Below are 12,783 nucleotides of genomic sequence, written 5' to 3'. Positions count from 1 at the left end.
TCTAACTTTACCCTTTCTGCGCCGTACAGTTTATCCATCAAGAATGAGTCTGACAGTTGTCCTCTGTTTTTTCACACTCCTGCAACTGTGACTTGCAACCTTAAATTCTGTATTTTTGCACTTTTACAGTTCTGAGTTTAGGACTGGGCCACATTACATTACAGAATGAAAAGAAAATTTTACAATGCAACTTGGTGACCTGGAAAAAAAAAAAAGTAACACTGAAATACAAGTCAAGTCAGGGATACCATAAATACCAGAAACCACATAGGATCCAAAAATAAAATTAGTAACTGTTGTTTTAATAATATAAAAATGAAGTAAAACCTCTTTGATGCCAGCGTAATTTCAGACAGCAACCTCTGCTAACAAATTACAGTTAAAAAATATAATCTACATTGTTCTAATACACACTGATATTGTCACACTGCTCACTGTGATAAATATAGTGAAGTGGAGGTGGAAATTATTGTCTTTGATCTGTGAAACGGTCTTCAGTTATAACACTGCACTGTCCCATCATGTCTGGTGAACATCATAGTGTTACATTTTCATCGTTGTTAAATTCTGAGGAATTTTGTGCTCTGCTTTGGCTGTGATTTTGAAATTTGAGTATTACAAGCAAAAGTGACTTTAGATGTGTACATCTATGAATTGGAATGCCATGGCCTGTGAATGTGGAATTCTGTTTGTGCAATTCCAGTATTTATTACTAATTTTGATTGTCTCAGGAATACAGACTTACCAATGAAAACAAATCATTGCGATGATTGAGGCAGTGATTTAAACGCCATAAAAGATCTTCGTATTCATGTGATATTTACTGTGCTTTCTACAAAATTTTCTCAATTTCCTCTACAAGATTTTAAATAAAGGAATAATTCATTTGACCAGCAGAGAGCAGCAATGATACACTTTATAAGGACCTAACTGTGAGTCTGCCCTGCAAAATCCTATTGCAGTTGTAAGCTGGCATGAGGGGTTGGTAATATTGTGTATAGTTATCATGAACATATATTTATGGGAAAAATTGTGTTAAAGTGAAATCAACAATGGGAAAAATATGCTCCCTTTTAATAGCATTCATTTATAGACATTTTTAATTTAAAATACTTTGTTTAATTTCTTATTTGTCTAGATGAAAGTTACAAAGATTTACTACTTAGCCTGAAATGTTTTTAAGTCATCCTGCTTCTTAGTAGATGGTTTGTTCATATTAATCCGAAAAATTGCTGTAGAGTTTCTCTGCTTTTGTTGGACATTGTCTGTATTTTAATTCTTACAGTAAAATTTTAGCCACACAAGGCTCAATATAAGCTTTTTCCACTCACTTACATGAAGTCAGGATTTCACCATCTTTGTGATATATATATTAAAAGTGATTATAAATAGATTAATAACATAAGGTTAAAAAATTTCTAGCAGTGCCTATTTTGTTGCTTCTGCTTTCTTATCACAAGGGTAATAGTGCAATTTTACAGGCTCTGCATAATAAGGATGAGAACCTCTGTTTTTCCTCTTCTAGAGGGTACTAACAACACCGTTACAGATTTGTATTCCCTGTTCTGGCTCTGTGGCTCTTGCATGCTTGGTTATGTAGTGGTACTGTAGCATAGATGACAACCATTCTTTGGTCTCAAGCTTTTCTAGCTAACCCTGAAAACTGGAAAAAAAAAAAAAAAAAAAGTGTAATTTTACATCCCACTTCCTAGTGGGACTAGTTTGCAAAGTCGGAAAGAAGAAGCATTGATAATGCCACTATGCTGTCACTTTTGGAAAGAAAGTGGGATTACTGTTGGTTGATCCAGTGTTGTCTATATGTTGTGCCTATATTAGCATCTGAGTTCAAATCAGGACTGTGGTTCAGGGGTGAATCTTCTGTTACTGCTACCACATGGAGCAGCATTACTTTCAGAGGATATGTAACTAGGATGTATGTTCCAACCGCTAATGAATATTCAGTTCTGGGACATACTGCATGTAGTTCAGAGTAAAAACCTTGTGAAATGTATGAATATATGTGGATTTAGGAACAACATCCCCTTGGCACCAAGTATTCTGATCCACCCATACTGCACCATGCCGAGACCCCTCAGGGTAGGGGAGTTCATGCTGCTTCATGCTTACGAATTTCAAAGAAGCCTGAGTGGCAGCTAGCATTTACCAGCTGACACTGAATCACCTCACTGGTATCGCCTGAGTGCTGGTGCTCAGGAAACTCTGAGGTCCAGATTAGAAATGCTATTTGAATTTAGGTTACACTAGGCTTGGGCAATGCTGGAGACCAAGTGTTGTGAATTTCTCATATTCTAAACCCAACATGACTTGCACTAGCTCTCCCCTTTTTTGAGTGTTAACATAACTTGTAGTTAGTTCCCTTTGCTTCAGTGTTTCCACTGTGCGAGAAACGCGCTCGCTATATTGAATTTTAGTCGGGGCAAATTTGGTGGAGCAAAGAATATTTATTACAGCACTGGGAGTTAGACAGGGGCTTTCTCCTCCTGTGGCTCATTTTCCCTTTACAAACGCTTGTTTTTATTTCATATTCCTTATACTTATTCATGTTTCTTCTTTGAAAATAGTTTGCATAATCAATGAGTTTTCCGAATGTAACCCACTCCCAATTACATAGTCAATGAGTTCTTGGCATGCAACCCACCCCAAACGTGCCCCCTCCTTTCTAGTGGCACAGGCAATCTGCTTCCTCGGGGGTCTTCCTGCTGGTCATCAGAGGGAGGCTCGAAGTCTTTATCACCATTCTTGTGGCTTCTTTATTCTTTACACTCCTGTGGTTATCTTAGCTAACTACACCACCCTTTGTTTCGCAATGATCCGGTACTTTCAACTGTTTCAACTGTTGATTTCAACTGTCTGATACCCTATCTAACACTATCTCTTTTCCAAACCCATCGCAAGCACACATCCATTTTAACTGAAGCAAAATTATTTTGCTAAATTACTTATTACAACTGCAAACCAGGAGCAATCGTGTCACAGAGATTTTATAAAAGTAAGTTCGGTCATTTTTATGAAGCATTGAGGTCCTATCATGATGAGCTCTGTAAAAAAGCTAATGAGGAAAATATTACTCTCTTCCTTCAGAGCAAGTCTTGAATAGTGTGCAACAAATTAGTTGTGAGACCACAGACTGGATAAACAGGGGGAAAGAAAATATTAAATAGCTCTTTGTTAAATGAGTACCGTGCTTTCTGTAAATGTAATGAAAAAAGGTCTTGAAGGAAAATAATGAAATCATGTAATTAAAGATCGTATCAGCATTCATATGCCCAAAGCACCTGGCTTAGAATTCTATGGGAAATTTAGTTCTAGTATCTCATCACATGAATGCATGACATTGCAACCTGAGTAAGATTCTTTTAACAAATTGCTTTACTGCAATGCACTCAAATTAGGAATGGAACAGGTTTAATTTTGATTAAATTATAATTCTCACCCTTTAATTATTTAATTTGATTTAATTATTTGGAGGATTATTTAAAAAATTACAAGAATCATTTCATTAATCAGTTGTTCATCAATCTTAACTTATTAAATATAAAGATATTACTGTCATTTCCGCAATTATTGTCGCAGCAGTATTTGTATTGAAACAATATTAGATACTTACTTCGCTAGGCATAATACACTGACAGATGAGATACACTCCCAGATGTGGAAACATTACTGCCTTTAAAGGTAGTAAGGGCAAATTGTAGAAAAGGAGACATTTAAAATAGAGACTGAATGAAAAAACGGGGTGCCTGCAAATATCATTATGACAAATATTATGTTCTGACAATGGATTTCCTTTTATTTAAGTAATTGCATTTCTAGGTGGGTTTTGTGCAGAAGACTTGGCTATATTTAATTTAAAGAAGAAAAAAATTTGAACAAGGATGTGAAAAATAAAATGTTGGATAAGGGGAGAAGAGTATGCTGAGCCACCAGAATGAGAATGAACAAGGAAATGGGAGCAGATAGACCTAAACACAAAGAGAATTAAGAGGGAAGAAGTTATTTTTCAGCTTCTTTTATAAACTTAACTTTCTATATGCTTTTGACATTACTTTCTTGATCCTTCAAGCTTTGATTAACATTTGATTTCAAATTCATTAATACAGAGTGTAAAAAAAAAAAAATCACTTAAAAGGAAAGATCAAATTAAAATGCCCACAGTTGCTACAGTCAGCCACAAGTGCAAGATTCTGCATGTAAATGTTTTTAAGCACACACCTAGTGTGGTATAAATAAAAATACAGATCTGGGGATGATTAAACATGAAAGTGCATATTTTCACCCTATTTCTTGATTTTCTTTTTTCTCAGGCACTGTTTAAATAAATGGGTCTGTTTCCTGTTTCATTTCAGTTTCTGCTTTGCCAGGATGTCCAAGCATCAAGGTTGATTCCTCCTACCTCTGCCTTGGACAGGTTCCACACAGAGACCTTGCTCCCCTAGACAACCCCCACCTGATAATTGTCTTGTGGAGCCCTCACTAGTGTCTGCTTCACACTGCTTTGAAAATCCCCCCCACCTTTCAGATGGTGCAATTTTGTTGATTATTTTTGTTGATTATTATTTTGACCAAATGAGCCTGTTGAGGACATGATAGGCGGAGAGAAATCAGTGGGCATAAGCAGAAATTGCTTTAGCACTTTATGGGGTGGGTTAATCATTATGGATGAAATAAGAAATTGTATAGGACCTAAAATGAACCTTCTTCCTACCAGGTGTCAAGCCCTGACTACCCCTGACACCCCTCTCTTTTACTCGTTTGTTTGCTTTTTCACCCAGGTGGACACTTTTGAGGTTTAGCCAGAAATGGAAGTATCAAGTTACAATAAGAAGGCATGTGCTTGCTTTCTGCTTGCAGATCCTCTGAAGCAACTGAAACATCTCACAGTTCTGTAATGAGATTTTCATACCTATTTTTTTCGTTACCTGAGAGGTCCTTGTGGTCTGAATACATATCTGAGGTTGGTTTAAAAAAATATGACATCTAAATCCAGGTTCTGATAAATGAAGACTTCCCTGAAAGTCAGAAATTCTGTTATTTTGGGTCAAGAATCAATATGCCATTTTGTAATTGGATTTTTTGGGGGTAAAGACATTCTTGGTTTGTTTGTCTCTGTTTTATTTAAAACTACATAACAGTATCTCTATCGTCCATGCAGGGACAGCACATTAAACAGAGTTTCTCTAATATTAATTAACATCTTTTTCAAAGATATTAATAGAAAGAGAACTGTGAAGATAACCATGATAATATTATGTATCTACTTGCTGAAACAAGATGCTTATTATAATTCATATTTACAATACCTTTTATTGTGTTCAATTATGTTAGCTGTAATTAATGGTGGATTATATGTTTCTTATTAATTATTTTTTAATAAATATAGCTATAATATTGTAAGTAAACTCTTTGGAATATTTGTACTCTCCGTGGGATTGTCACAAATAAATACTGTCCTTTGTAGATTACATTTTGCATATATATGATGAGCAATATATAAAAGAATACTGTAATTATTTTCCTTTTGAATAGCTTATAACTTACTCTTTCTAATGCTCGTACTTTTTCTTAGTCTAACTTCACAAACTAACTTTGATTTCTGTTTTTATTTCATGTTTTATTTCCTCCTTGCAGCTCTTCATAACACAAAAGAGTGAGCAAACCACCGTGATTTACTTTAATCTTTAGCCTATTAAATCTTGCACTTGAAGGTCAAATTTAAGCAGAGGCAAATCTATGCTTCTTTAATAAACTTTAATTCTACAAATAAAATGTGATTGAAACTAAATTGTAGTAGGATTTCATTTCAGAATTTCTTTCTTCTTCATCTGGTAAATATTGGTTAAAGGGAGGATAATGAGAATCTGAAGTTACTTGTTCCCCAGAGTACAGGCATCGTTTTCATATGGCTTTGTTACAAGAAGATAGCTGGTAAAAATAGTAAAACTATGAGCTTATAGCAGGAAAAGAAAAAGTCAGTGAAGGGTAACAGAAATTATTAGCAATATGGGGAAGCTCTCAGTGTAAAGCAAGGTGAGATGAAACCCATTATTTGCTCTAATTAAATTTCAAAAGGGGAAACATTGCCAGATTTAACTTTTAAAGTCAATAATTTATTACTTTCTAGAAAAACTAAATGGGAATTTTAGGTTTAATAAAAAAAGGATTGGGTGCAATTAGGTGGCCTGTATTATATATTAAAACAAACCACAGAATTATAAGTGATAGATCTGATTATAAAACTGAAAAAATAAACCAATAATGCTTTTTAAAGCCATTTCTATCTCACAGATAGGACACAGGAAGAAAGAATAAGAAAAGTTCAGAGAAGGCTTTGAAAAGCTTTTAAACATTTCTAATATAATTATCTAGAGATACGTTTTCCAAGAGGATGCCAAAATTATTTTTGCTAAGCTGTACCACGTATAAGTTAAGAAAAAAACATTCTTGGCCCAACTATTTACTTCTTAAAGCCAGAGACATCAGTGGGAATCCATTATACCACTGTTGAATATTTCAGGGAAAAAAATGCTGAAAGCAAATTTAAAGACATTTTAGAATAACAATGTTAGAAGGAACTTCCACGTGATGAAAGAAAGAAAAGATTTTTGCCTTCTATTACTCTTACAATCTAATAACTATTATTTTATGGGTGATAACTCACAGGAATACATGCAAGTGTTGCTTTGAAAAAAATTTCCCTTTATGCTGTATGAAGCAGACAACATGGAGAGTCAACAGGTGTATTAGTGGCTAGATCAGGGGCACCTGCTCCCTAAATTAATTAAGAGCTGCACCTGGGCTGTGCACTGTAGTTCACAGGAAGGCAGCATGGTATCCAGAAGCAGAAAATTTATGTAAGCAGGAAAGGAAAGTGTCCTTCAGTATCAGAGGTGAGTGAAACTGGAGGATTTGTCAGTCCATAGTGGATGACGTGGCTGGACCAGAGGCTGGCTGAGTGGCATGAGTAGTGGTCGGTTGTCTGGAAAATGAGTGGAATAAGCTTGATTTTTCACTGACAGGGGAAAAGAGGAGACTTTGGATCTCCCAAATCTAGTTGCTTAGCTAATACATATTGGGTAAGAGCAGGATGGACTACATCTCTCATGGGAAAGAAAAGAAGTGGTCTCTGTGTTACCTTCTAAAGGAGAAGTTTACATGGATGCAGTTCAGCTATCTAGGCTGCAGCCATTGGTATGGGACCTCCCTAGTGCCCTGAAGAAAGGTGGGATTGGAAATACTTTTCAGCGCTTGGTGTTGGACTCTTCAGGTAATGCTTGGCTCAGCTTAGTGGACCTATCTAAATGTTCAAAGTGATGATCTGGCTTTGTGTGAGGTGTGGATGCACTCAAAGGTATCTTGGTGGATCCAAAGGCAACTGAATTTACCTTAGAAAGGTTTAAAAAGCTTCCCCTGGTCTCAAAGTGCAGCAGATGCTGAATACAAGAGAAACATGGGTTTCAGGACTTAGGTTTTTAAAGAAATATTCTCAGGAGCCTAATCTAGGAAAATAAGTTAGGTTATTGTGGCAGAGAGAATGTTTAGTGAATGGCAAGCAAAGCTAGCAATGAAGAAGCAAGGCTGTATAGTGTATTGGTGATGGAGTTGTGGGAGGGAGGAGGAATACTTTATGGTGCTGCAGCTGTGTGTGTGTGTGAACTAGATATTCTTCAAGAATGTGTGTCTTCACCTGCCTTTTGCAAAGGAAGTTATGCTATGGTTTACAAGTTTGAGAGGTGAAAACTTAAGTTTCTTTAATGGCATATACAAACTTGTATGTGCTGCTTCAATGTGCTAAAGTGTCAGAAAATTTGTTTATGTGCTCAGGCTGCTCTAATTAAATTTAAATCTGCTTAAAAAGGATTTAATTAGAGTAGCGAAGCCTTCTGAAGACATTTTAATATCTGTTTAAATTGACGATATGCTTTGGTTAGTACATAAATTTATACTTAGGCTGTAAACAGATTATGTCTTTTTAAATTGTCATTTTCAACTGAGATGTTATCTGGAAGCGTGTATCCTCTTGTTATATTGTAATTGCCAAGTAAAAAGTAGATTAATTAAAGATGTTGTTTCAGAAGCTTTTAAAATACATTTCACAGTGTTATCAGTTCCAGAACTGTTATATGTGACTGGTCAGCTGGGAGAAGTCATACTGGATTTAAGAATTTCTCATGTGCTGGCATTGATATAATTTATGTTAAAATTGTTTCAATCCTGTATACAAAACTGGATTTATGCATTGAACAAGTTCTTAGAGATCTTGTACCTTGTGGCTCATGATGAGTTAAAACTTGTTTTGCCAGAAGAGTTATCAGATCAAAGGGCTAAAAAAGAGTATATTTCTTCCCTGTTCTTGTCAAGAAGATGCACAGGGTTGACTGTCCAGAGTGTACCAAAGAGTTGGCAGTGGTTCTGAGATGTAGACCATTTGACAGAAAGAAGCAGCCTCAGAATTCCTAATATTGGTTGTTAAATTATATATGAAAAAGGTCTTGCTAGTGAAAAAGTATGGTTTGTGAAGAACCATAAAAAGACTTCTAGCTTGAATTTAAAAAAGAAAAAAAAAAAGTAGACTATTTGTGATTAAAATGTTAGGGATGTTGCTAACGTCATATGCTATGCTATTTATTCCGTGTGGAGTTTTAGAATCCCATAAAAAAGTCTTGCTCCTGGCAAGGTGCATCTAGCTGTTTGAAAACCTCCAGAGATGTGGTGCATTCATAGCAAACAGAAAAAAGAATTATAGTGTATTATGGAATATGCTAAATCATATAGGATCTGAAAACTCAGGCTGGGGTATTAATTTGCACTAGTTCATTGTCCATTTGGAGCAAGTTTCGCTCTTCTGTCATGTAATAAAAGCCTAAAAATGGCTTATTTTTCTCTTTGACTGGAAAATCACTTTAAGATTAGACCTGCTTCTCTTTTAAAGAATTCTTTGACTTTCCTGATACACAGAGATAATATATTGCCGCCCAAACAATTAATCCTGTCCTTGAAAAGATGATCAGTAGTCTCACATTCAACCTCAAATGCAATGAGATTTATTACAGTTTATTTGCATTTCTTGTTAGTCATTTCATATTCTTGTAGGGACTTTTATTGTTGCTTTCCCAGAACTATTTTGGACCACCTTAGAAAAATATTAAACTATTTTAAAACTAATAAAGTATCAGTAGTTCAGTATTGTCATTGAGTACATCAATGAAGGGTGTTGCGGTTCTGTAATCCTGTGCTCAGGTGCACAACTCTCCTCTCATTCTCCTTCACAATTAATGATTTCCCCATTAATCTCACGGAAAGCAAATAAAAATCCCCTAATACTCCGTGAAGTAAATATTGCGCAACATGGCAACTTAGTGTTGGTTTTGGAGCTACGTAGTGCCCATAGTAAAAATCGGAGAGTGGTCCTGCTACATAAGGCTTAGAAAAATACAGCTGTTATGTCAGAAGTTGGAAGGGCACATACCCACTGGTAGACTCTCACACGAGGGCAATGCTGCATGTGGATGGGGAAGAGCAACGGTGCATTTCCTTCTGGGCTTCCTGGCTCAGCTGGTGTTGGGGCTACAGCTGTGCCTTTCTTCTGAATAAATCCACTAAATCTTCTTGGACAGCCACAGAGGGCTAAGAATAATCTTGCTCTTTAGATTTGACTTTTTTTGGTCAAATATGCACATATCCATCATTCATTAAAAATTAATGTCTACGGAAGCAATGTAGTGTTTTAAACTTTAAGAATATGGAAATAACAAAGACTAGAAAAAAGTATTTGTTACCGTTGCAGAGATCTTAAAACTTCTTAATTTTTATTTTACCTTTAAAGAAGGATTACAGACTGGCTTGGGGTGAAACGAATGGAGTCCTACAAAGTTTTATTAAGTTCTGTGGAAATGATGCAAAACCTATAGCAAACTTTTGTTAGACTTGGGAGTCTATTACCTCCATGATTTCTTTTCTTTTCCAATATTTAACCTAATGACTTTTATTTCATACATTCATCATTCCCAAGTGCAAAGCCTGTGGCTAGAATGGAAGAACTGACTTATTTTGTGATTCCTTATTCTCTCCCAGGGTAGAGAAGTGTGTGTATCTCTGTAGAAAACAAGTTGCTGCTTATCGGCTGTCGTTAAAACTGTTGCTTTATTTTAAACTAGAGTTCATAGCTGAAACTTGTTCTCAGCATGACTGTAGAATGAATATATATACACACACACACGTATTATTATGAACAAATATATGTAAGGTTTTTCATCAATCAAATTTAACTTGAAGTCTACTTTGCCACTGAAATTGAAAAGAAGAGAATAGCAGTCTCTGTGAAGAGCAGCATGATAAAGAATAAATAAAAATGGTTAGGGCTCATTTATTCTCTTTTGAAGAGAGCAAAGACACAATATATATTGGAAAATATAATGTATTGCAATATATTTCTCTCATATATTGGAGACAAAGCTTAGACTCCCACATGAGACTAGAAGAATCTAGACTTTCTCTTTTACTACCCAGCTAGGAATTCTATTTCTTTAATGTAGAGAACAAGATATACTTTTCTCCTTTTCATAATGTACATTTCTCTGTATGAAACAGCTTGGATCCCCCCCTCCCTGAGTCCTTCCAACTTTCCAGCTGTCTGGCAGTAACTCTCAGGTATAACTATGCTTCGGCCTTAGAACATCAGAAGTGTGTGGCTGGAGGTGTGAGTGTCAAGAAAGGCATATAGGACTCTAATTTCAAGGCTGAATAATAATATCTGTTTTTTTCAGAATCTTCCGTTTTCCCTGGGTTTTGTGTTTTCCTTATAGCTCACACTGTGGGTGGGTTCCCGGTACCTAACCCAAGTCACCTTTATTAAAAACGTAAGCCAATAATTTCTCATACTGCCTTGGATGTGGAAACCTCATAATTGTTTATTCTTTTTGTAATATCATTTCAAACACTTGAATATTGTTCCCATATATCTTCTCCTTAAGCACAGCCCTTCCTCATAGATGGCGGTTTCTAAGCTTATTAATTTTCTCGTCATACTTTCAGCTTGGTCTAATTTGTTGTGTGTCTATTTGACTAAAACTTGCCAGAGCACTCCAGTGGAGGACTGTCCTGCAGCTCATCACAGTCAACAGAGTAGGGACAGTTTGTACAATGTCTAGTTCAATCTAGTTATCAGAACCTTCTTTTCAGTACCACTGCTCGGCCATTTATTTCACGGTCTTTTTTCCTTAAATGTGTGATCTGCTTTTGGTGGGGTTTTATTGACAATCTGCATTTGAAGTATTAAGTATAAAACTGTCCTGTAAAACAGCTTCAGGTAAAACACTAAAGGCCGGGAAGTAACAGATTTTAAGAATATTTTTGTTTCCAGAATTATGTAACTTTCCAAGACACTATTAAACATCTCATTTTTATATAGGTATATGTGTATGTATATATTTGTAAAAATAAAACAGGTTAAAAACCTAAAATTCAGCATTATATTGCCAATACTGAACTATTCTGAGGAAAAAATAATCCCAAATAATATTAAATCCACTAAGATAATGGTTAGGATTTGTTTTCATTTATTTTGATAGTTGTTCTCTTACTTGAATTACTTGCAGATACAAATAAGAATATATGTCAAAGGCATACTATATGCAGTTTATTGTACTTACTTTTGGGGGATTATTTAGGTATTCTCGGTGACTGTAGTGACTCATTTCTCTGTATATGCCAGAACTCCTCTCTCTGTCACATGCTCACATAAGCCCTCCTGTCTAAACTCAAGCATCTCTGCAGACCCCACCCTCTCTACTGAATCTACAGCTTAAAATTCTGTAAAATATGTCCTCTAGACACTTCAATGGAGTCTTCTTTAAATACATGGTCAAAAACTAGTTATTTTTTTTTATATAATCAGCTTTTTCTTATTTTAGCAGCGATGAATCTGTCATCTGTATTACACTGCATTATATAAAATGCATGGAGTGAATTCTGACTACCTGAATCAATGCCAGACTGAAACATGACAGTTGCCTTTGTGTCTGTGCTGTGAGGGGCTAGGATATCCAAGCGGTACGCATAAGGGCCGGTCTGTCAGCGCCCCATTCACCAGTCCCTCCTTTCCCCTCTGTTTCTGGCCGTGTGATCCCATCACTTGTTTTGTCCTAGTTCTGTTCTTTAGCTGTTCATGTGCTAAATCAACTTCAGCTCAGTAACCTGCAGAAAACTACCTCGCGTATAAAGTGACTTTTTTTTTTTCTTCCCACCCCCTCCCCTTTGTGCTGATGGTTAAATAAGTTTACTGTGCAATCAGGCAAGTACCAGAGCTAATAACGGAGAGCAGGCAGGGTCACACGGTGAGAAGAGGGGGAGGAATGGCATTACCCTTTTTGCAGCAGTGAACCACTTAATCGGCTCTTTTGCAATGTAGAGACTCTAATTAGTGTCTTGAATTTAGATGTCAAATTTGTCATGACAACTAAGCTAGGCAGCTATACCTATAGTCTTAATACTATCCCGTAGATTACCAGTGTATTTTCATTCTGTCATATTTTTGACTTGCACATCCTACTCCCAAGTATAAGGAGAGAGGCTTTTGTATTTTGAAAATTGTTTAACCCTTCAGAATACTTTATTTCAAAAGACAATACCAAGGGAGAAGATCAGATTAGAAAGATGAAGTCATAAACCAAGTGGAAGCTGGCTGTTTTCCCACTGTTCTGCTCTGTAAGAAATTTGGACCTAGTAAAAGAGGTCATCTAAAAATATGCAAATTCAGTGGGAAGC

The 12,783-nt window shown here is 36.0% G+C and overlaps 1 protein-coding gene across 2 annotated transcripts in view; it reads left to right on the top strand.

Moving 5' to 3' along the window:
• The window catches only part of KCNIP4 (Kv channel interacting protein 4), a 345,478-nt gene that overhangs the window by 163,965 nt on the left and 168,730 nt on the right, over window positions 1-12,783 (top strand). The window lies entirely within an intron of this gene.

Source organism: Charadrius vociferus, unplaced genomic scaffold (genome assembly GCF_000708025.1).
Source record: "Charadrius vociferus isolate BGI_N301 unplaced genomic scaffold, ASM70802v2 scaffold306, whole genome shotgun sequence".
NCBI classification, from domain to species: domain Eukaryota; kingdom Metazoa; phylum Chordata; class Aves; order Charadriiformes; family Charadriidae; genus Charadrius; species Charadrius vociferus.
The sequence above is the reverse complement of the archived record's forward strand: the minus strand, read 5'-3'. Positions and strand labels throughout refer to the sequence as shown.